Source organism: Strix aluco, chromosome 1 (assembly GCF_031877795.1).
Source record: "Strix aluco isolate bStrAlu1 chromosome 1, bStrAlu1.hap1, whole genome shotgun sequence".
NCBI lineage: Eukaryota > Metazoa > Chordata > Aves > Strigiformes > Strigidae > Strix > Strix aluco.
This window is the reverse complement of record NC_133931.1, coordinates 13756638-13780248: the sequence shown is the minus strand read 5'-3', so window position 1 is coordinate 13780248 and position 23611 is coordinate 13756638. Positions and strand designations below refer to the sequence as shown.

At 40.9% G+C, this 23611-nt stretch overlaps 1 long non-coding RNA gene across 1 annotated transcript; it reads right to left on the bottom strand.

Moving 5' to 3' along the window:
- Nucleotides 1–1434: 1434 nt before the first annotated feature.
- On the bottom strand, nucleotides 1435–15567 carry LOC141932701 (uncharacterized). The gene is made up of 3 exons (XR_012625892.1): nucleotides 15501–15567; nucleotides 13753–13876; nucleotides 1435–1445 (listed from the first exon to the last, which is right to left on the bottom strand). It is a non-coding gene; the product is annotated as an uncharacterized LOC141932701 (long non-coding RNA).
- Between the last annotated feature and the right edge of the window lie 8044 nt (nucleotides 15568–23611).

Sequence of the window (23611 nt, the reverse complement as noted above, 5' to 3'; positions counted from 1 at the left end):
TTGGGAGAGGCCTGCTTATTCTGTTTGTTTGACTATTTTTAAAGATAACAGAATATTGTTTTCCACATTTCCAGTCCTTTAAGACAAAGTAACCTCTATGCATTTCAATCAATGAATAAGGTTTATTCTCACAGATTAAATCCAGATTACTCATTAATAATGGGTGTCAGTGACTTTTATTATCTTATTTCAGAAGACATTCATATTTCTGCCTAGCTCCCCTCTTTGTTTCTTTAGGTCAACACATTGGTGCAGAGCGGGTGTGAAACAATTCCTGTCAGTTCTATGGACAGAAATATTTGGCATGACAGTTCAGCAACATGAGCTGGAGTCCCCCCACACCAAATTTTCTAAAGCTCTCTGGCCTCCTAAGGACATGGTGGTGTTACAGTTTATATCACTATGTAAAATCTGCATGTTTTCACAGTCTTGACAGAGAACTAGTTGTACAATGAGATTTGCAGTATCAAAGAATCCCTTCAATAGAAGGAAGAGCATAATTTTAGGGTTTTTAGAAACAAAAATGGCTTTTGTAAGGGTAAGTTTGTGTTTACCAAAGCACTGGAATCCCTTAGAGAAAGGAAATTTAGGTGACTCAGGAAGAAAGTAATTCACTAAGCTGCCTTCCATTATTTCTTCTAAATTCTCAGTTCAAATTCAACCCTGGAGCAGGAGGCTGGATTAAATGACTTCCTGAGATGCCTTTATATTTATTTCCTGTTATGACTTTTCAAAGCTTATGAGAAATGAAGGTAGAATGAAGGGAACACTCCCTCCACTTGTGGTTCTTCCAGACAGTCCCTGAAATGTCTTTTTCCATTAATCTATTAGACTGCAGGTGAAGAACTGGTAGAGTTGGTACAGGTGATGATTTAATTAAAAAGCCCCTATTGAATCAAAAATAATAATCACAGAAATAGCCTGAATTGCAAAACCAATTAATGTTATTATCACAACAATAAAAAATTACATAGGCAGTCTATAGGAGATGCTTCCCTCATTACTTTGCTATAATATGCAGCAATTCACACTATTTGTGTGAAATGTGAAGAAGCATGTTGAGTGATGTATCTGGTACAGACATAATAACAGTGTACCTACTAAAGAAATTAGGTAAAGAAATTATTTTTTCTCCAAAGACATTTGAGGTGACAGGAAGCAATGAGCCTAAACTGCAGACTTGACAGCATGAGTGGTTTTCTAATAGTGACAATAATTAAGAACCGGAATAGACTGCTTAGAAAAAAAGAAAAGGGGATTACTATCAGAGAGTAGGTCTATATGTGAGGAAGTACATAAATACTTGAAGTTACTTTGGCACAGAAGGGTGGTCAGATGACTTCAAACACATTTGCAGTATTTCCTGTGATGGCAGCTCAGCCTCCCATTCTTCCCTCCTTATCTCCAAACTATGATATCTGTGAGTCTTCATCTGGAAAATATATCTGCAAAAGTTGCAGGAAAATCTGGTGTTACTGAAGTCTGCTGTTGGGTAATAGACCATCAGCAAGAGAGCATATAGTCTCAGACTCCCATGCAGCCTCCAGTGAGCCTCCAGGTATTTCTTCATGTGAGCTAACATCATCAGCCAAGGTCAGATGTGGTGGGTGCAAAAGGTTGCATGTGCCCTCTACATGCTTGTGATTTATTTTCGAACTTTGTTCAGTGTTTCTGCTGAGTCTGGCAGGCATAGGCATGGACTCAACCCTTGATGGTGATGTTGGCTGTCTGCAGTGGAGCCTGTTCCTGTGTGCAAAAAGTCATCTATTCTGGCAGAAACTTGCTGTGACCCCTTATAGAGTTGAGAAGGTAAACTCAGGGCACAAAAGGGGCTGTTCAGGTTGGCATAGGACATTGTGTCTGGGCTCCATTTCTGACTCTGTAGCTTGTTTACTGAATTACTTCGGACTGCTCTCTAAGCTCTCTGTACCTTGATTGTACCACCTGTAAGTTGAAGCTGGAAGTTGTGGTGATCTGTCTTACTGTTTTTCAGTCTAGGAAGAGAAAGTACTATGTAGGAGCTAATTCCTGCAATGCAGCAATACCTTGAGCTCCCACACTATTACTTAAGCATTGTCTGTTGACAGTCTGTGGAGCATATCTGGCCCATGGACCAACATTACCTCCCATCAAACTGGGAGCACATTCCCCTGATTGCCTGGATTTCAGCAGGGACAGTGAAATGTGCTCCAGCAAGACTGCTATGGAAGCAGAAAGGAAAAGGCATTGCCGTGACATCTTGCTACTCAGCTGTCCGTTATGCCAGCAACAACTTTGAGAAGACTGTAAATTAAAGGACTCTAGTCCCAAGGTCTGTTGCCTGTAGGGACTTGAGTTCTTCTCTGTCCTGTTATTATATTTTTAAATGTCTCTAGCACATGGGAATAAATGTCCTGAGACTGGCATCTGGCTCCTAACTTCAAAAAGTTGGATCGCTTTGAAGGCCAAGAGTAACAGAAAGATGGTCCACTAATGGCAGCAGAAATGGCATTACCTGTGTGGAATTCCAGGCTGGAAGAGAGGCAAACTAATAGACATATACATCCTCAAGAGAGGAACAGACTATTCTATGGAAAAATGAAGGTGTAGACTCAAATTGTAACTTCAGTGTATGAGAGTAGACCAATTCAGACAGCAGGTCAGGAACACTGAGAATAAACTAATTTTACAAAATGATAGCTAACAACACAAAAATACCATTTTTGTGCTAAACAGTTAAAGTCAAATTAAATATGTACTGTATTAAATGTCTGTAGAAATAATGAATGCCGTCTCAAATTTCAGGTATATCATAGCAAAACTGGAGCAAATCTTTAGTTCCCAGACTCAAACCTGTTTTATATACTTTACTGAAGGTGTCTATTTGGAAAACCCTTTAAAAAGTGATACACAACAACATAAACTGCATTTGGCCACCATGTCAAGAGCAGACCCAAGCTTCCAAGGTGGCTTCACACAGCAGGATGTTCTCCCCACCAATCTAAAGCAAAACACTTCATTCATGAGGTTCAAGGGAAGGAAATAAAATTTATACAGGGTTGTGTTTAAAACAGGCAGTACATCTCTGAGGGAGAAAAGCACAACTGAACTCAGCTGAGCTCCATAGTGTCAGAAACCAGAGACTACCTGAGGAAGAGCTGCTACTGTCTGGATATATGTGGAATCTATATCTGCTTTGTGGCTCCACCTGGGTACTGAGGAAATCCTCAGGCAAGGTCTGGCTGCAGTTTAAGCCTTGACCATCCCCTCCTGTATTTTCTGCTTGTGGGACTCCCTGAAATGCTTTTTCCTTAGTAGCTGTAGTAATTCTTTTGAAGGTTAGCCTAGCCAAGCTCTGCAGGACAGGTGAGAGGGGTGTAAGTGCAGAAAGGCAGCAGAAATGGGGAACAGGATTGTTCATTTGGTCATCCAGCCTTTTCATCCTGCAGAATCTGATCTCATCAGAGAGACAGGAACTCCTCTGCAGGAGGGAACTTTGAGCTGGAGGCCCACACTGATGATTCAAAGTCTTCCTACCTCTCTCTGGTAGCAAGTATAGACTAGGGACAGGGAAGGTGCAGATAGAGCTTGTTTCTCCTTGAAACAACCCTATACAAGAAGCATGGCCATGAGGTAATCTGGGCCCACAACCTTAAGATCACAAGAGTTCAAAGGTGAGGGGTACAGCTTGTCCTGACCTAAGGGTTTAACCATAGTATGCCAGTGATGAAGTTATGAGGAATGAAAGAGAAGCCGCCAACATTTCCTAAGCAATTCTTGCTATGTTCCCTCAGGGTTCGCAAAGCACACATGCTTCCTGTGGCTAGGGCAGGTAGGGGGGAGATGTTGGGGCAGAGAGTCCCCTCTGCCCAAACACCTTCCCAAGGAAGGTGGCTGTTGTCCTGCGGTGGAGATGTACCCGAGAACGGTGGTTGCCTGAAAGCCCTGAGCGGTTCCAGATGCGGCACTGCAGGGTGATGGGGGGCCAGTACACAGCTGCTGCTTCTGGCATTTGGCAAAACCCGGGAGGGCAAAGCTGGCCTAGCTGCACATAAATGTTTTCTCATGCTGTAGCAATCTTGCTAATGAGAAGACTGGTTTTTCTTGGCTTTCACCAGGTTAATTCTCTGATGTGCATTTTAGGTCTCACTCTATTCTCAATCCTTGTATTGTGAATATCAACGAGTTGTGCTTTATCGCTGTTAGCTCTGAAGAGTCTTATTGCTCTCTATGGTGAGCCAACCATCATAGCGGTGTCCAGAGTCAGCACCCTAGCCGGCTTATAGCCACGGCATCATCTTGAGCCCTCAGAAATGTGCTGCCTCTCTGAGGTCAAGGTGGTCTTGCTTTAGTGAGCTCCAAGTGGGCAGTTAGGAGGAGAGGTGAGTCAGTGACCCATTCCCAACAGAGATACTTTCAGAAATGCAGGTGATGAAGTACCTAATTGCTGCCAAAAATGTTTTCAGTTTTATCTCTGAATATCTGGGCTTCTGTCTGCTTGTACCATGGCTCTATCTCCCATTGACTGCAGACGAGGCTTTTAGAGAAGCTGTTCTTGCAGCAGTAAGTGCACGTGTCCGTGCTGTAGGCAGTGCAGCATTTGTGCACCATTACACATTGTAATGGCTGCACGGTCCCCTGGTGGGGTAATGTGCTACCTCAGGCAGAGATCAATACCCACGTCTGACCCTGGTCCTCCTTCGTGGCAGTCTTAGCCTGACATTTTAGCTGGTCTGACTGGCTCCAGTGTGTAAAAGAGCTTAACAAGCATGTTGCTGTTTGCACTCGTGCCATTTACTGCATATGCATAATCCGAGTTTTCTGTGCAATATTCTTGAAAAATCAACTGCCTGGAAGCTTGTTTGAGCTCTGCTTACAGCTCCTCAAGTTCATGTCAGGTATGGCTGTAAGCGGTAGCTGCAGAATTTATAAACAGAGCAAATTCATCACCGAATACATAATGAGCCAGGCCTTGGAAATGAAGGACACCAGTTTCTTTCTTCAGCATCCTGTCTGGTCTGCATCTGACATGTTCAAGCCAAATAGACACCATCATGAGCATTCACACTCTGGGCAGCAGCAGCAAAAAGCAACAAAGTGGCATTTCACAGCCCGAGCTGCTGCTATTGTTCTATGCAAGATCTATAAATTAAACAAGGTCTCAAAGCTTCTCAGTAAATAAAGGCTTCTAAATAAACGCAGTTAATAAAAGAGGTTCTCAGAAATGAGCAAATTTAGCTTTCTGTGAGAGTCTTACTGAATGTTGGCCATGAAAAATATCTTTGTCTCAGTCCTTGCTGGTTTACAGATTGATTTCTATGTGGAAACCTGTGCCAAAGAGTATTTGAGATGTTCTATTTTGGGAAATCTATAGGGGAGGTTAATTTAGGTAAATCAGGGAATCGCCTTGAGATTTCAGAGAAAGAAAATCTGGAGAGTCTTACAGATTGAGAGCACTGGCTTGTGCTATTTTTCTGAAACAACTTCAGCTGTGGCTAGACTTGAGAAAATTTAAATGAGGTCTGTAGTTGGGATGAGTCCAGAAGGACAAGTTTTGGCTCCTCCAGTTCAATACAGCAGGAAGAGGTGGGAAAGGTGTTGATAAACAGAAATGAACAGAAATGAAAAGGCTACCACAGCTGGCTGACATTTAAAAGCTGTGAGATACACTTTTTTTACTTCAAACTCCCAGCAATGAGGAGTTTTAAGGACCAGATTCTCATGCCAGCCATACCAAATTAAATTAGGAATAACTCCCAGACTGCTTCTTGTTTACACCAAGAGACAGATGTGAATCTGGATCTAAAAGGAAAGCTAGACAGGCTGTCATGCTGGCTAATGATGCAATGTATAAGAGCTGAAAATCAGGCCCCAGGCATTGCAGTGAGGACTAGAGGCACCCCGCTCTCACACTTAACTCCCTGCACGTGTTCAGGCTCTGCTGATTTCACTCTACATGACTTAAAATGTTTTACTTCTGTTCACTTCAGCCTTTTCCTCGAAGTAATTCCTCAGCTCTCCTTTTGTGGGACAGATGGTGTAACATGCAGGTGTCGTGTTTGCTGGTTATAGCCACATGGCAAGGCAGGGATGCCTCCAAGCCCTCTGTCGCCCATCTCCCACCCACTGGCTTGAACATCTATATACATGGAAGATGAAGCCACAAGGCCCTGGCAAAGGAGTCTTCGAACTGCAGCTTGGGAACACATCTTCTTGGATTTATAAACAGCGGCACAAATCTCCTGACTGCCACCAGGGATAACTATGGTTTCATTTGGGTTTTTTTTCCTTGCCTGTTGAGGAAATCCTCCTCCCTTGCCCCTTTTCCCATTTACAGTAGGCTGAGCTGCACACCCACTGCCTCTCCTGTGCTGAGCTGGCTTTGCAGCCTCCAGGCGTGGGAACAGATTTGTGAACTGTCTAGAAATAAACAGGCAAGCTATCCTACCCACACAAGCAATTCTGACACTATATGCCCAACGTTGCATTCCTTTGGTCTGGAAGTTTTCATTTATTCCTTCATAATTTTATTGCATGCATTTTTTTTCAACTAAAGCAGTGTATTGCTTCTCCCCATAGAACCATTAGGTATGTGACATTTCCACCAAAACAATAACGTTTTCAAATGGTGCCAGTAAAATGCTGGAGGTTTGATTTAAATGAGAAAAGAGAGATGTGAGCAAGTAATAGGTTATTTCTCCAGCCACAGAAAAATAAACTAACCTCTTAAGGACAAAAGCTAGCAAACAAACTTTTGAACTTCTTTACAAGTATTCATTGAAATACTTCTAAATGAATACATGTATATTATGTACATAAATGAATATATGTATATTATGTATTTAAATGAATATATGTGTATTCATTAGCATATTTTATTAACTATTGTGCTCTGCTTCACACTGAAAATAATAAACTGATGCACTAGTCTAAGAGGGGTCAACTGAAAGACCTTGTTTTCTGCATGTGTGGGAATGTGTAATGCAAATATAAATAGTTTCTTCTTTGTGGATTGCTCATTTTCCTAAGTCTTATTCTTACAGCAAAACCCATGATCTTTCCTATGTCCTAGCAGCTCTCTTTGTGACATTATGGTCTTAAGGGGAAAAGCCCTAACTGCTCTGTGTGTGAGCTATAACCAAATGGACGAAATAGTACAAAATCAAACTAGTGATGTGAGTTTCTGGTTTGCCAGAGCTAGGAGGTTTAAAACTCATAGCCTAGCTTGTTTCCTATGCATGATTATTATGACAACAGCCAAAGACTTGAACAGTGCTGGAGTCACCTCTTTATAGCTCCTGTGTGAAGCAGAAATAAACCTCTGTTACTTGTAAGTGAGGAACACCACTGATGTATTCCTGCTTGTGTTTTGGGTCAGGAAGGCATAAGCTTTTCTGATCACCTTTTAGACTCTGAAGGCTTGATTGGGTTGCCAGAGTGTAGATGTCTAGAGTCATATGAAATGTCCTATTGTGCAGAACTGGAAGATACAACAGCAGCTACAGGACATTCGGCTCTCCTGGAGCAGCTGTTGTGGCCAGCAGTTCACCCAGGGGCATCTGAGGCTCAGGCAGTTGAATCCCATTGATTCCCCTATTCCCCTATAGGTGATCTGATGAAATCAACCTCAGCAGTTTTATGGGGATTTAATTCATGCTGATGATACCAAGCAGAACATATTCCAGCCAGCCAAAGTTCAAAAAATAAAAGTAAAAATCATAAATGTACAGTTACACTTAAGTTGTAGGATCACCTTACTTGAAATACACTATACAAGCCATAGAGCTCCAAAGCAATTGTATGAAGCCCCTAAATTTGTGTTTAGCTAAGAGATGTCCACCACCAGTCAGGCACTAGACACCATCTGGAGACTTGAAGTGCTGAAAGACCTACCACTTCCTCTGCTAATTTGCTGCAGTAATTAATCATGCTCGCTGTTACAAAAAAAAAAAAAAACAAAACACAACCAAAAAAACCCACCTCATTTGAATCTCATTTACCTGTTATCTAAAATAAGGTCATGCTTTTGGCTTGTCTGGTAAAGATATTGAAAATTGCTTCAATTATCCTTGCTTATCTGAATGTAATCCCTAAAATATCAGATAAGTGGAGCTGCAAGGTAGTACTTTTGGCACTAAGCCTGCAAAATGAATGATGTTTTTCCCCAGTTCAGGGTAGAATCTTTCCTTCTCACTTGTTTACTGCCACGTCAGCAGTGTTTTGTTTCATTCATTCACCTTGATATAGAATGAGATGTGCTGGAAACAGAGAAAAAGTGTCATTGGACAAGGGATGTAGAAGTGACAGGGATATTGTGTATTCATTAAAATTTATAGGTATGAATCTCAGACAGTCTGATTTACTGTCTCCAAAGAATTATACTGTGTAGAAATATTTCATGCAGCCTAGGGGTGTGTGAGATTTCAAAATTGTTATGTGTAAAAATCTCCTGGATTAATGCCATGTCAAAAGAAAAAAAGAAGCCCAACAGTAAAAAACACCTTAATAAGATGTTGGTTGGAATTCAGATGTGAACCCCAGAATATCTATATTGATGTTATTTCTCTTTTGCTTCCAGCTCATCCAGCAGATATACTTTACTAGGAAAGACTTGCTCTGGACCCCCATTTTAACCAGGAAGGAAACTTACTGCTCTCAGCAGTGCTGTGCTGAGCCCCCTTGAGGGCTTATGCTTTTCTCCTCACCACACTTCTTTGAGGTTGGCAAATAATGTTATCTCAAGTCAGCTATCAGCAGAGTCGGGGCACAGAAAGGCCGGAGGGTCGGTCCTGGGCAGGAATGTGAGTGGGGACCACACGCCCCACACGTGGACCTGATGCAACCAATGCCCTCTCCTGCCCTTTGCTGCGGTTCCTCCAGTCAGCCCCTTGGAAGGCATAATGTGCTTACTGCAGGATCATAGAATCATAGAAACATAGAATTATTTAGGTTGGAAAAGACCTTTAAGATCATGAAGTCTAACTGTAAACCTAGATCTACTATATTTTTCTTTATTAGAATATAAAAAGTTGCTATCTGCTTGTTAAAGACAGTTTGCTAAATCTGAGGTGTCCTAGATTCCTCCTGCACATTATAATTTATAGCCCCCTGACAAAGTAGATGTATTTTTATCTGATTTTTCATAATTTACTCACAGTCATTTTAGATTAATAAACCCGTGCTGAAAACCCAAATCTCCAGCCCTAAAGACAAATAAATGATCAAGCAGGGAAACAGTCTGCCAGTGACTCAGTAACATTTCTTTTGCATTTGTTGTGGAGTTGAATTAATTGCATGCAACTTGAATTTGCACATCCACCACTCTGGACTTTACCTACCCCTTAGCCTCAGCTGAGAGGGTTGTACTAAACCTTTCCTGCATGAGAGCTCTCCTTTCTTCCCCAGCCACCCCATTCCCTGCTCTGGGCCCCCAGGAACTTTGCTGCCTGCTATTTTTTGTGGTGAGTGTTATGGGTGGAAACAAAAAAAATCTCAAAGGAGACAGAGAGGAAACAAAAGTCCCTGCTAAAGCCCCAGCACAGACTGGTTGGAGCGGCTGAAGGGCTGTGCATGGCAAGAAGGAGGGCTGATGCCTCAGGAGCTTTTCTATCAGCATCCTGCCGCGTATTAGCTTCCTACACAGTCCAGCCTCTGCACAAAGGAGTTAATCACAAACTCATCATCCTGAAAAAGATCAACACAAATGACTCTTGCTTATTGCCGGGGTTGTGCTAACATACATTTCCAGGCTGGGCTCCCCAGGGTTAGATCCAGCTGTGTTAATCTGTTTCTATCCAATGCAGACAGAAGCAAGTTAATCTTTTCTGTCAGTCTTTCTTCTAAAGGCAATGTGAAAGAAAAGCAAGAGAAGATCTGAGACAAGAGCTAAACAGCTTTTAAAGGAGCTAAAAGGAGCCCATTTTATATGACTGCTAATTTGAATTGCCCACTTTTAAAGCTCAGCTCACTGTGCTCAAGGTAAGGGAGACAGAAGACAGCGCTGCCATGCAAGGCTCTGGGGTCCTGGGGATAGACAAGGCAGAAAGGCAGCAATTGAGTCTGCAGAAAGATATAGTGTAAATATTTTGGCTGCCACAGTAAAGACCATTTAATGGAAGTTAAGGGCAACAAAGGGATTGGGGAGTCACTTAGGTGGCTGTGTGAAGTTTGTATAGACCATCAGAGGAAACAAGACAGGACATATTTGACATAAGAGTCCCACCTACTTGAAGTAGTCATGCGTGTGTGAAAAAATGTATTTAGATCCTCCTGTTTCCATGCAGAAACGAAGCACCATTCCCCCTTTTCACAATAAGTGAAGAAAGAAGATGGGAACTGTCAGGCAAGGTGAGGGGACAAGGGGATGGGGCAAGATGCCACTGAAGCTTCCCTTCCAGTGAGAGCTGGTTCAGGGCTCCTATGGCCCTGATCTGGTGTCACAATGTCCCACAGCTTATACTGGCAGTATGACTTGATCCTTATACACACTCCAACGAAAATGAAAAAAACAATCCCGCAAAAGAAAACGTTTCACAGTCAAGCTACAGCCCCTTTAAAGCTGAGAGAGGTAAAGCTGCCTGCTCAGTCTGTACACTCTGTCCCAGTGCACAGTGATAAAACCTTAATTTCCGCAACAACATGTGATTATTTCCACAAAACATTTCAAAATCGAACTTGCAAAAAAAGGGAATGTTTTTCAAAAAATATTAAGGCAAAAAGCGCTTTTTTTCCCACATTGAAAACTTCCATCTGTGTATTCCTCTACCCTCTGGTTTGCTCTGTTAAGAACAGAGATGGCTGCGTGAAGCTGAAAACTATTTCTGTGCAGAAATCCGTCAGTGGTCCATGTACTGCTTAGATCTGGCATAATGGCACAAAATAGAAGTCAACTTATTCAGAGAATTGTTTAGAGACATTTTCATCCTCCTTTCTCCCACTTGCAGACTGAATAAGGCAAGGATGCCTTAAAGAGTGCATGAAAGGTCATTTTAAGAAACACCTTCTGTTACTCAGGAAAGAGTAGATGCCTTTCAAATCAATCCATGTCAGTCCTGACCCTTTTGGTGATGCTGCACACCCAGAAAAGCTGCACTGGAAGCATTTTCCCTGGGTGGCAGCATTGTTTTCCCTGCCTCACAAGTGCACAGGGAAGCTGTAGAATCTTGTATGACTGTGCTTGTTCATAACACATAACCCAGTGTTTGCTGTCTCCCAGGCTCAGGTAAGCACCAGCTTAGTGAGAGGTCTGAAATGAGACAGTCTTTGAACCCCTGAATTCTGCCTGTGTCTTGGATGTTTTGGATCTTTGAAATGACTCAGCTTAAAGAGAAAGCACACCATGTCCTCTGAGGTTGCTCTGTGAAGAGTGTTGCTAAAGAGCCATGCACCAAGACAAATACAAGAGTCCATCCTGCTCCTCCATGCAGGGCTGAGCTCTGTCTTCTGTGCAATGGCTGGGGCTGAAGGCACGTGGGGCTGCAGCTCAGTCCACGCACAAGTGAGCATAATTCAGGCAGGAGAACAAAAAGTGTTGGCTTTCTCATGGATTTTGGGGTTTGACTGGGGAAGGACTGGAGAAAACACAAGTATTGACATTAGAGGAGATGTATTTAAGACAGCGTGTAATGAGTAGCATAATTTTGATTGGGACTGTTTGAGATGGGAAAATATTTCTAAAAAGCTTGTTTGGCAAGAGCCTGCAAGCTAAATCCTATTGTAAGCAGAGGGAAAGTGTGACAAAGGGCAAATTAGTTAGATAGTAAAGAGTAGTTCTGAGGCCTTTAAGAAATATAAACAAATGGAAAACAAGAAGTACTGGGAGATCTATTAAAAACAAGCTAAAGGAAGGTAAAAAATGTTTTATATTTAGAGTAGCAAAAAGAAATAGTGAACAGTGAATTTTAGTGAACATTTCCACCAGCTGTAACAGAATCTTCAAAACTTATTTGCAGTTTACCAAGGAGGGAAGAGAAAATGCATTCAGATATAAAAAGGAAAAGAGAAGACAGTTGAGGACTGAGCAATGGGAGAAAGAAATGTATTAAATCATTGATTTGATTTCTTTATTTACTTACAGAACTGGAGAGATGCTCTAAGATGTTGGTTGACATTGGCAAGCAGTGGTAGAGGAAGCAGGAGGGAGGATGTAGAATAAAAAGTCTAAGTCATGTTCAGCAGACAAGATTGCCTATCCAGACGCACATTTCTTATTAATTAAAGGCTTAATTTCATGAGTATTTCTTCCCTCATTTTAAGCAACCAGGATCCCTGGCCATGCACATCTATACCTGCATTGCATTGCTGCCTCTGCTATCCCCTTGAGATGGAGCAGCTCCCTTAAGGGTATTTTAAGACCTCTTGAGGCTGGGAAAGAGCTGAATGAGAGAGATAGATCAATGATCTGTAAAATAGGTAGTGGAACAAGAAAGGTGAATAGGGTGAATGGATGTTTTTTGCTTCTTCCTGTATAAAAATCAAAGGACATAAAATTAAACTAGTGGGTACTACTTCCAAAGCAAACAAAAAGAGGCACTTCATTGACTGCATAATGCATAGCTATGGCCCATAGCATGGTAGGGTTGCAAATATTTCCATTAATTTTTAAAAAAAAGGAGCCTAAATGAAAGAAAAATCCACCAAGGATTATTAAATATAAAAGCATTAACTTTGACTCAAGATATCCCTGAGTCACAAGTCACAGGAGGCTGGGAGAGCATTCCTGGGAAGCATTCCTGCATGCTTGCCCTGTCCTACATCCTTCCTCGGATAACATCTGCGCGTCTGCTCTGCTGCTGGGGGCAGGACACCAGACCAAATGGACCTGTGCTCTGATCCAGTACAGATGTTCTCATATTAAGTTTGTGTGCTGCACTGTGAACTAACTGGGGAATGATCTGGGTAAAAAAAAAAAGCCAGCAAGTTTTGTTGTTTTGTTTTTGAACCCTGATCAGTTCCCTGACCTGGTTCACTGAGTGGCCAAATAAATGGTTGGACAGGCTCTGCTAAGGGAGTGATGGGAAAAAGGACAAGCAGCCAGGCTTTGGTGATGGAATAGAGGAGCAGAAGGAAACAGAAGGGTTGACTAAGCCATTTTTGTCACTGAAAGAAATTCTTGTGAGGCCAAAATTACTGATGGAGAGCTGTTGTCGATCAGAACCTGAATCATTTCTTTGTGAGTAGTGCATGGTCAATAAAGACTGTGTAAAGCCACATGTATCCCAGTGTTATTTTAATGGTGGCACAGAAAGGACTGGAAGGACTAGCCCAGGTGGGAAACCCAGTCCTCCCGCCCGCTCCTCTCAACAGCAGCACTATGCTGTCTTTGCCAGCACAGACCAAACGGCGGACGTCTGTGCCCTTCCCAGAGCTGGGGGCTGGGAGAGGCAGTTTCATTTCTAGGCACTGCATTCTTGTAAGTGGTGGAGCAAAAAGCAGTATTATCCATTTTAGAGAACTAAATTTCAGTTTTTCTTTTTTTATGTAGAGCATTAAAGATAATTGTAGCTCTTCACTTAAATAAGGAATTCATTGGGGTTTTTTAAATAAAAATATTGAAAAGTGCCCTGTACAATGAGTGTGGCATTTCTACTCAGATCATACCATGTATGCTAATGTATCCAGGTCAAGAAGGGAAATGAAGGACTGAAGTAGAGATAGCAATAGCTTTAGAATTAAATCTCAAGGTATTTTTTCCTTTCTCCCTTCAGTGAGATTTAATGGGAACATTAAAAACAGAAACAGCCCCAATCTCTAAATTTTACAGATGTAGCTCACCTTAACATTGGTTCAATCCAGACAGGCAGTTTCACAAATTTCCCTCTTTTCCAGATTTCTTAAGGGATAAACTTGGAAGCTCAGAAGTCCTTAGCAGCCTCTATACCAAAATCTTACAGACAACCTGTGGGAAAAGAAAAATCTGTCTCACTGACACCTTTCGTAGTAACATGAGTCATCATCACTCCAGCTACATTTAAATTTTCTTTGTTTGTCTTCACATGGCAGCTTAGCTTTATTCCTCACATTACCTTGCACCACTTCTAGAGCATCTTAAAAGTGGGTAGCAAATGCAATGTTTTCCTCCAGCTTCCGTTGACAGTATGTTACTGTGCTGTTCCTTCTGCTTAGGTGATGTTTTTAGATCTGCCTTTGAACTCTGAAAGCCAGCAAATTTAGGCAGCTGGAAAGAATTTGTAGGCAGTTGACTGAGACTCCTTTCTAAATGTAGATAAATAACTCTTCAGTAAAACATATTATTGTCCTCTTTCCTAATGGTGAAGGTTGTTCTCTGGGGTTCAAACTGGGCCAGATTCTTTTGTACCTGCACAGATCACACCTAACTGCAAATCAAGTTTGGTCCTTATTCAAGTCTCTTGCAGAGATTGCTTAAAAAAGGAAGACTGAGTCCAGGTACTCCCACATAAGGTTGATAGAATAATCTTTAATTGCTTTACAACACCTCAAGTAGCCAAAAAATCTGTTAGCAGTCCGTGTGATTCTTTATTTAGCTGTGTTTAACACAGCATAAACACAGAGGGAGAAATAGGCCAGTGAGGAGAGCACTGGGCAGGGATTGAGTAGGTCTGTAATGGATTCCTCACTCTGCCACAGATTAACTGTGGGACCCTGTTCAGGATGTTTAATCTTTCCTCATTTCTGTGTAATTAGACAGAAAAGTTCTTATGAGAGAAATTAGCTCTTCTTATATGTGTATGTACTGCATCTCACATGATGAGGACCTTATCTGACTTCATATCTTTGGATGCAACAAAAATTCAGGCAATGAATGTTGCTAAAGTTGATGATGTTAGTCATAACAATCCAGTTGTAGTATTCAATAGTTGTAAATTAAAACAAAAAGTATAGCAGTTTAGAGAGAACTGAATGTTTAAAGAACAAAAAAAGAGAAGATAATTCAGAAATTGATTTTGTCCTAGAAAGATCTCATCATTCTAGTACTAATCTACATCTCTTCCTTGGTGTGCCACAGATTTACTATGTGAACTATGCCTATGATCTCTTCCTCTTTCTGTCCCTTTGCCTTCTGTCATTAAAATGGGATTTTTGATACTTAGAGGGGAACTGAGATTGCTCTTGGAGATCCTGGTAGACGAAAGGAAGCCAAACTCCTTACCTGCCCAGAAAGTGCAGACTAGAGAATCAGATGATACCTTGACTTTTATGAAACTTTGCATAATTCAATAAATGTCCTAAATTGCATTTGTCCTGAATGTCTTTGTATTTCTCAGAATGTCCTAATTTTTGCAACAGGGCTGATGTAAGATGACTATAATGCGAATAATACTTAGTTCCTAAAATCTGGAACCTTAGTTTCCATCTAGAGCTGATTTTGTCTGAGTGAGTTCCTAGTGCCATAGGTTCCTCTTAGACCTCCTGGCTGGCATCTGCCTCTCTTGTGAAATTCCATTTGCTCGTGTTAACAGCAATCATCTCAACATTTGTAGCAGAATATCTAGGGAGAACATGACACCTCTCGTTCCCTGCTTTGAGTCATGAATTCTTACCAAACAAGTTCAGAGGCCAGAGCACATACGGCAGTATCCTCTCACTTCTGCTTTTCTTGAGAAAAATTATTTTAAAGTTATATCCTTGGATTGGTCTGCAAAACAGAGATGAGACATGCCACTGTGTAAGGCAGAGTGCTATAGGCAGTGTTAATGTTCCTGGTACCTGCAACCAAGTTATCACAACTAATGCATTCATAAGATGAGCACTTCAAAGTATACTATCATGAAAAAACCAAAACTATACAATGTTTGAAGAACACAGTATTCTTTCAGGTGAAACACTTTTCTGACTTGGCTGATGGCTAAATACACCCTTGGTTTATATGACTTTCCTAATGAGATTATTGTGAGTGACTATTTTTTTTCCCCTTAAACTTTGTCAGAAGTTCACTGTTCAAGGTTTAAGAAACCTGTGAAATTGAAATATTACCAACAGGGGAGAAAGATGCATAATCTATTTCAATAAGTTTTCCTGGTGTCAAGAAGCACAAGGTAACTGAAGGAAACCATGAAGCCAAATTCAGTCACGGCAGGAAGAGAGATGCAGAATTTACCAAATTCAGCAGAAACCTCTATCAAGATTAATTTGGAATTATAAAGACAGTCTGGAAGGGACCCTGGGAGATCCCATAGTTCATAACCCTCCTCCAGGCAGATCCAGTCAGTCCTGAATCACTCGCGGGGAATGTTTGTGTAACCCCTTCCTACAATCCTCCAGTAAATGAGATTCCATAACTTCCCAGGACAACCTGCTCCAGGCCTTACCATCACTATTATTGCAAATATTTTTCCAGTGTCTAACCTAAGCTTCTGTTGCTTGACTTCAGTCCATGAATTTGTATCTGTCCTCAGCAGGCACGGAGAAAAGAATCCCTCCCTTTTCACAGATATCTTCTATATTGCAAAATATCACAGTTACTGCAAACTTCTCTTTTCTGGAAGACGGTCTCACTGAGTTTCCACAGTTTACTGTGTTATCGTGTGTTTACTGAGCTGTGGTGTTTAAGCATGTTGGCATGCCTAATCCACCCAACAGAGAAGTGAAATGCTTTGGCTTCACCCATCTGTGAAGGTGCAGCTGATGCACAGATACTTGTCTGCTGACAGTGGTTGTGTGTGTCTGTATCCTCAGCCTCTAGCTCAGAAAAAACACTTTTTTGACTGAAATTTTCCCAAAGCTACTCAACCTAGGCTTCACTGAATCACTGTAATGGAAAATTTAAATTAACAAATGGTTGAAGTTTGACAATGTGGTAATCAAAATGTAGGATCTTATAAGGCAATGCTGTTACTTCTGCTTGATTTATATAGGTATGTGTATGTCTATGCGTATCCAGGCAAATACATGGATACGGGTGTCTGCACTTAAATAATTAATTCCCTTCATCTCCTGCTTTTTCTTTAAATATTCTTGAAATGATCATATCAGATAAACAAGAAAGCAGAAAAATGCACTTTTGTTTTACTAGCTTGGCCTTGAATCCCTGGTAGCATGACTGTGAATCATACAAATGTGGGCTACATACTTTTATGATTAATGCTTCAGTAAAATATTTTCTATTGGTATTACAGACATTAGGAAGCTTTACTGGCTGTAGTTTGACCTCTAAAACTTTTTTTGGCTTGACATGAGTTAGTTTATGTTATTGTTCTGTAATATGTAAGATGTAGCAGTTTTATTAATACAAACTATAATAGCTACAATCTTTATGTTTCTCTATAGCTTTGGAGGGAAAACAAAAAAAAACCTCCATTGGAACAGGGCTTTCTAAGTTGCAGGTTTAGTTTTCTGTTGGCTTGGGAACTTTTATCACTTTCATTCTTGATGATTCTTCCTTGCACAGAAAGCAGTGCTGTTAAACATTGCAATCAGGTGCACGCTGGAGTTAGTGAGAAAGAAATACCATGCGCACTGTTGATTGAAGAAAGGTGTGAACAGCAGACTTACTGCGTGGAGAACTACTGCACTGTTATTTTAATCGTAATATCAATTTAATCCAGGTGAAACTACAACACTTTTAGCATTTGCAACAAATACATTTGAGATTGGAACATTCATAAAATGTACTGATAGTAAGAAAATTACTTGGTTTCTATATTTACATCTGTACAGAACATAATCAAGGATAAAAAAAGCCACTTTGCAAAAATTATTCTATTTGATATATGACACATTTTGAGGTAGGTAGGCTTTATTTCCCCCTTTTTTGGAGTTAAGATAAAATTTATTCTGAGCTCAAATATGACTGTGAGCTGAAGAATACCTACCATTATAAGCAGACTCATCGAAAAGCAACTTATTTTCTGTTAAACCACAAAGTACTGGGAATAGTAACATCGTGTTTTATTTTTTAGGAATTAAATTAGCCCACTTCTAAATCCTAATTCTCCAAGGAAAATAAAGGGAATTAACAGATAATTATTTTTTGGTAAAACTTTTGTGGTTTTGACAATGTCCAATGTGTGGTAAACAGAGAAACATGTAATATACCTGCTTTCTAGTGTATTGTTTTTTCTTTCTTTTTTTTTTTTTTTTTTAGTAAAGTAGGTTTTAAGAGGGATTTAAAGAGGATTTAACTGGTGCCTGAATCCTGTGCTACCATTTCGTGTAGGGCAGATCATTGCCCTGTACGAACTCAAGTCTACAATGAATTCCTCTTGTATTTTGTAACAGTTCTGCGCCTTTATGCAACAAGAGTTTTCTGATTTTTAATTATGCCCTGAAGAGATCAGAAAAGGAGAGAAACCACTAACCTTCTAAGATTTGGTGGGGAAATATATGCTTACTCACTGTTTGCTGGTTTTGCTGGTTTTTGGTAATGTGCACATAATACCCCTATAGATGCATAGAACTATAAATGTTTAAAATGTTTTGTTGAGTCACTCTGAAGACTAAGGCTGTAGTATCATGAACATTTTAAGTCAATATAATTCACTCATGCCGCTAAGATATATACCAGCACCCATTGGCTCATTCTTGCCCCTGCACCACCCCTACAGAAAGCTGACCCAGGTTAACATTAAACTGGCAAATAAAGAATGATTTTGCGACAAGAATTGTTCCTCTGGTCTTCCTCATATGACTAAATCAACGATTGTGCTGGAACATGGAGGGAGCAGCATGGGGAGCTGCAGTAAGGCAGGGGTGAGCATCTGGATGGTTGTGCCAGCTTTTATGGGTTTACACTGCCTGTGCTTTTGTGGTGCCCTAGCAGAATTTTAAGAGGATGGTTTCTCAGCTGGAGCATGCTTCCTTTCATAAAATGGTCTTGATTTTCTACAACAACCCTGAGTGTTACATAGGTACATGGCACCTCCAGATGCCAGGACCTTTTACATAGATACCAAAACAGCAGTTGAAAGGCATAGCTTAATCATTCAAGTTAGAAAAAAATTCCCAAATTAACTTTTGCCTAAGGTAACAGGGTTTGTACTTTACTTATTAAATAAAATAAGTAGGGCCTGTAGAAAGCATTCTTAGCATAAGAACATAAAAATGCATTATAAAGTTCAGCACCTTATTTTTATGATTCCCATAAAGTCCATGAGATAACAATGTTTGCCTACTAAATTAATTTTCATCAGGCTTCATTGCACAGCCTGTTCTCCTGATGTTTCCCAGGGGCAGCTTCTTAAAGTTCTTGATTTAAATCATTAAATGCTTGATTTATGGTGCATGCTTCCGGAGCCTTAGCACTTTTCCAACTCACATTGCAGTGTATCCTTATCCTAATCATGTTACTGTTTAAATATATTTGGATGGCAGGGGATTAAAGTGAACCAGCCTGTTCATTTTTTTACAAAGGAGCAAGATTATTTATCTGACAGTTGCTGTAACAGGCACAGAGCATAACTCAGAACAGCCTTGTTAGCAAGTTGGAGGCAGACTTACTGCTTCATTGGTGTTTGAATATCATTAGCTGTTGCGGTCTTGCTTCTAAAATATATTCCCTTTGGATAAGATCCTTATCTCCACTAGAAATAGTTGATTGTTTGGAATCTGGAATAAATTATTTATTTTTTTTCTTTCTTGAAACAAGACAGAAAGAAGTCAACACCTCCAAGCTTGGAAGACATGAAGCACAGGGCCAGAGGGCATGCTTTTTCTAAGACATTTCTCCAACCTCCAGTTCCTGCTCAGAGTAACCACTCCTGGTTTTTGTTTAAAAAAGAGGAATTGTACATTCTTTTGCAGTGTGAAAGAAAGATATCTAAAGCTTTGATATCAGCAAAGACCCATACCAGCTTCATTTATTAAAAGGATCTTTGCATCATACCAACAAATATTACTAAACTGTATATTAGAAGGCAAACAACAGATGAAGATTTTTAATGTTATTTCTGTCATGATAGACTGAATTCAGACTTATTTGAGACAGTCCCCAATGCAGCTGGGGACAACTGATGTGTCCTTCTGCAGCTTAGCTGGGACTGGAATAAGTTTTTCTGACTACTGACCAACTCAAAGCAATAAATCTTCCATTTTTTTTCAGATTTGTTTGGTACAATGTCATATTTCCAGTCATCATCTTTAAAAGCAGGAGAACAGTGAAAGAGGGACCATGAGCATAACCATTCATATGTAAAAAACCACTCCTCACTCCAAGTGTCTTTGTGAAATTTTGTACTCAGTTCTGTGAATATTTCAACACTGCAGCATTGCTGGTGAGAATACTGGTGCAAAGTCTATTTAAAACTGGAATGCTTAGAAATTTGCCGAAAGCAAGTATCAAATTGTTCACAGATGGAAGCTGGTGGTGTTCTTGCAAGTCTCTTCTCATTGTTTTCTGTTTTCAGAAAATAGAATTTAATACAGTGGTGCAACTTTAAAGAGAACATATTAAGAGTAAAATAAATCATGCTGCCTCCCTCCCCCCAGCAAACACCACTTCTTTAGCCAGCTGAAAGATTCCAATATTCTGTTTATGTTTGACATTGATCATTTATTTTGATTTACAAGAACAAGGAAATTATGGGTGCTGACAAGAAAACTGTGGGAATTATGCTGGAGTGATTTTGGACGTTATGAGTCAGGGTTACTGCCCCATCACTTTGCCATATGTTACCAGCCCCTTTGGCTAGAGCAGCAGCAGTTAACTATGTGCTTCAGCTCAGCTGCTGCGTTTCATAGCCTGGTGTGTTAACCTCCCCTTTGATTTCTTGCCTTTCCACTGATTTATAGGATTCAGTTGCATCCCATTTACAGGATGGATAGGATTCAGTTTCATCTGAAAGGAGTTCAGGTCATCGAGATTACATCACAGTGTGAACCAAAGCACAGAAAATGCAAAATACTGGGAGATTTGCTTTGAGAGCATCTACAACCCTGACTACAACTGTGATGGAGACACACTCCCAGCAGGTAACAATAAATAATATGCAGCGACAGTGGAGACAAGTGGGTGAAGTACATGAGCTCCCAGAAGTAACATAACAAAACTGGATTTTTTCCTTACACAACAGAAGGAATAAACATTAAATCAGTCTCCTTTAAGGCCTTTTCTGTGAGATACTACTTTCAGTTTCTAATAATCATTATCACAGAATCATAGAACAGTCCAGGTTGGAAGGGACCTTGAAAAATCAAATTTTCATGGGAAAGGAAGCCTAGATGAGATTATCCAGCAACCTCTCCAATCACATCTTGAAAACCTTCAAGGATGGGAACTTCACCACATCCCTGGGGAGGTTGTTTCACTGATCGTTTGTTCCCACTGTAAAAATTTACTTTTTCTATTGAGATGACACCTCTCCCTGTGCAACTTTTACCCATTGCCCCTTGTCCTTTCCACATGGCCCCTTGTGAAGAGAGAGCCTCTGTCCGCTTTATAGCCACCTTTTAAGTACTGGAGTACTGTGATGAGGTCCCCTCAAGCCTTCTCTTCTCCAGGGTGAAAAGACCAAACTCCTTCAGTCTTCCCTCGCAGGACAGGTTCTCCAGCCCTCTGATCATCTTTGTGGCCCTCCTTTGGACCCTCTCCAGTCTGCCCACATCTTTCTTGAATTGTGGAGGCCAGAACTGGACACAGTACTCTAGGTGAAGCCTGACAAGTGCTGAGTAGAGTGGGGATGATCACATCTCTATCTCTGCTAGCGATGCCCCTGAGGATGGAGCCCAGGATTCGATTTGCCTTCGCTGCTGCAGCAGCACACTGCTGACTCATGGTCAGCTGCTTGTCCACCAGGACCCCCAGGTCCCTTTCAGTGACACTGCTCCCCAGACACACAGCTCCTAGCCTGTACTGGGCCTTGCACTTGTCCTTGTTAAACTTCATACAGTTCTTGCTTGTCCACTCTTCCAGCCCGTCCAGGTCTCTCCATAGGATGGCTCTCCCTTCTGATGTGTCCACCTCACCACCCAGTTTAGTGTCATCAGCAAACTTGATGAAGGAACTTTCAATGCTGTTATCCAGATCATTTATGAAGATGATAAACAGTGTGGGGCCAAGTGTCAAACCCTGGAGGACCTCAATTGTGACAAGCTGCCAGCCTAAGTGAAAACCAGTGATTGTCACAGTCTCAGTGTGGCCTGTGATCCAGTTTCCTACCCATCTCACAGACGACCCATCTTGTCTATCTTGCCAGTTTATCTAGGAGGAGGCTGTGGGAAACAGTGTTGAACGCTTTGCTGAAGTCCAGGTAAGCAACATCCAGGGCTCTCCACATACCGACAGAAAGAATTTCTTTGTTGTAGAAGGTGATCTGGTCAGTCTGGCATGGTTTGCCTTTGGTAAATCCACTTTGGTTTTTCCCAATAACCTGCTTCATTTGTATTGTAATAGTTTCTAGGAGGACTCATTCCACTACTCTCTGAAGTCTTACTAAAGCAGGACTAATGGGCCTATATTTTCCTGAGTCCTCTTTCGGGTGTTGATGATGAAGATGGTTGTTGTTGTTGTTGTTGTTATTATTATTATATTTGAAAAACTCAAATGAAAGATACTGGATTCAACATGAAAAGACTCCCTGCCTCCAGTCACTGTTGGGGAAAGGAAACCAGTTTCTCTCACCTCCAAGCTAATTTTTGTCTTCCAATACTGCCTCGTAAACATATGAAGTGTGTGGATACCCTATACACCTTGATCTTCTGTATCCCTTTAAGGAAAGTTGTGCAGAGCTAAGATGATGATTTTACTCTCCCTTCTCTCCAGTTGAAAATGCATCCTGATCACAGCAGCGTTGTCTGAAACACTGAGGGTCCTCAAAGAGCAAAAGATTTGTTCATGTCGAGTTGTTCTGTCAGAGGCAAGCTCTTGCAGGGGACCTCTTGGGATCTTCTCAACAGAGACTGAAGTAAATCAAGCTTTTGCAGTCAGCAGTCTGATCTCATATTTTGTGCTTAAATTAATAATTTCTGCCTTCCTGCCAGTTCCTCTGCTGAGTCATGGCCTCAGATGTAATATCCTGCTTTGTGTAATTGCTTGTTTTAAATCAAGGGGTTTACAAGTAAAAAGGAGGGTACAAAAGCCAGAGGTTAAAAAATGCACCTCTTACTCAGGATGCCTAAGTCAATCAGAAATGCCAGTAGAGCTATACTACCCCATCTGTTGAACAGTGTTTGTCACCTGTAGTTTTCCAACTGATTTAGGGATTAAGCAACCAACACTGAAATACATGTGGAAAACCTGAAATGGTGAGTGGCAGTAATTAGCAAGACATAAGGATGAGCATGGGCCAGGCCAGAGAAGAGAAGCCAGGTCTTGATGCTTCAGCCAGACCATTCTGCTGTACTCATAAAGCAAAAAAAAAAAAAAAATCAACTTTTATCTGGATGTGTTTAAAGAGAGTTATCTGTTTCCAGCTGGAATTCCCTTTAATTCTTTAAAATCACCCTTGTCTTTCTATTTAAGAATTTGCTATGAAGAAGAAGTGGGAATCTTCTGCATGCTACCATCTGGCTTTCCTTAGAAATATGGCACTATAAAAGGGAGATGGGCTTTACTATAGGGTTAGCAAGAAAGCTGTGACTGCTTCTTCTTTTATTCAATGGAAATTTATAGCAATATTTTATATTTTACTTTTTCCTGATTGTCATAGCATCTAGACATGATCCTGTCTACTGGCTGAGAAGATACTTCACAGAGGCCAGCTTCAGTGAGTGAGATCTG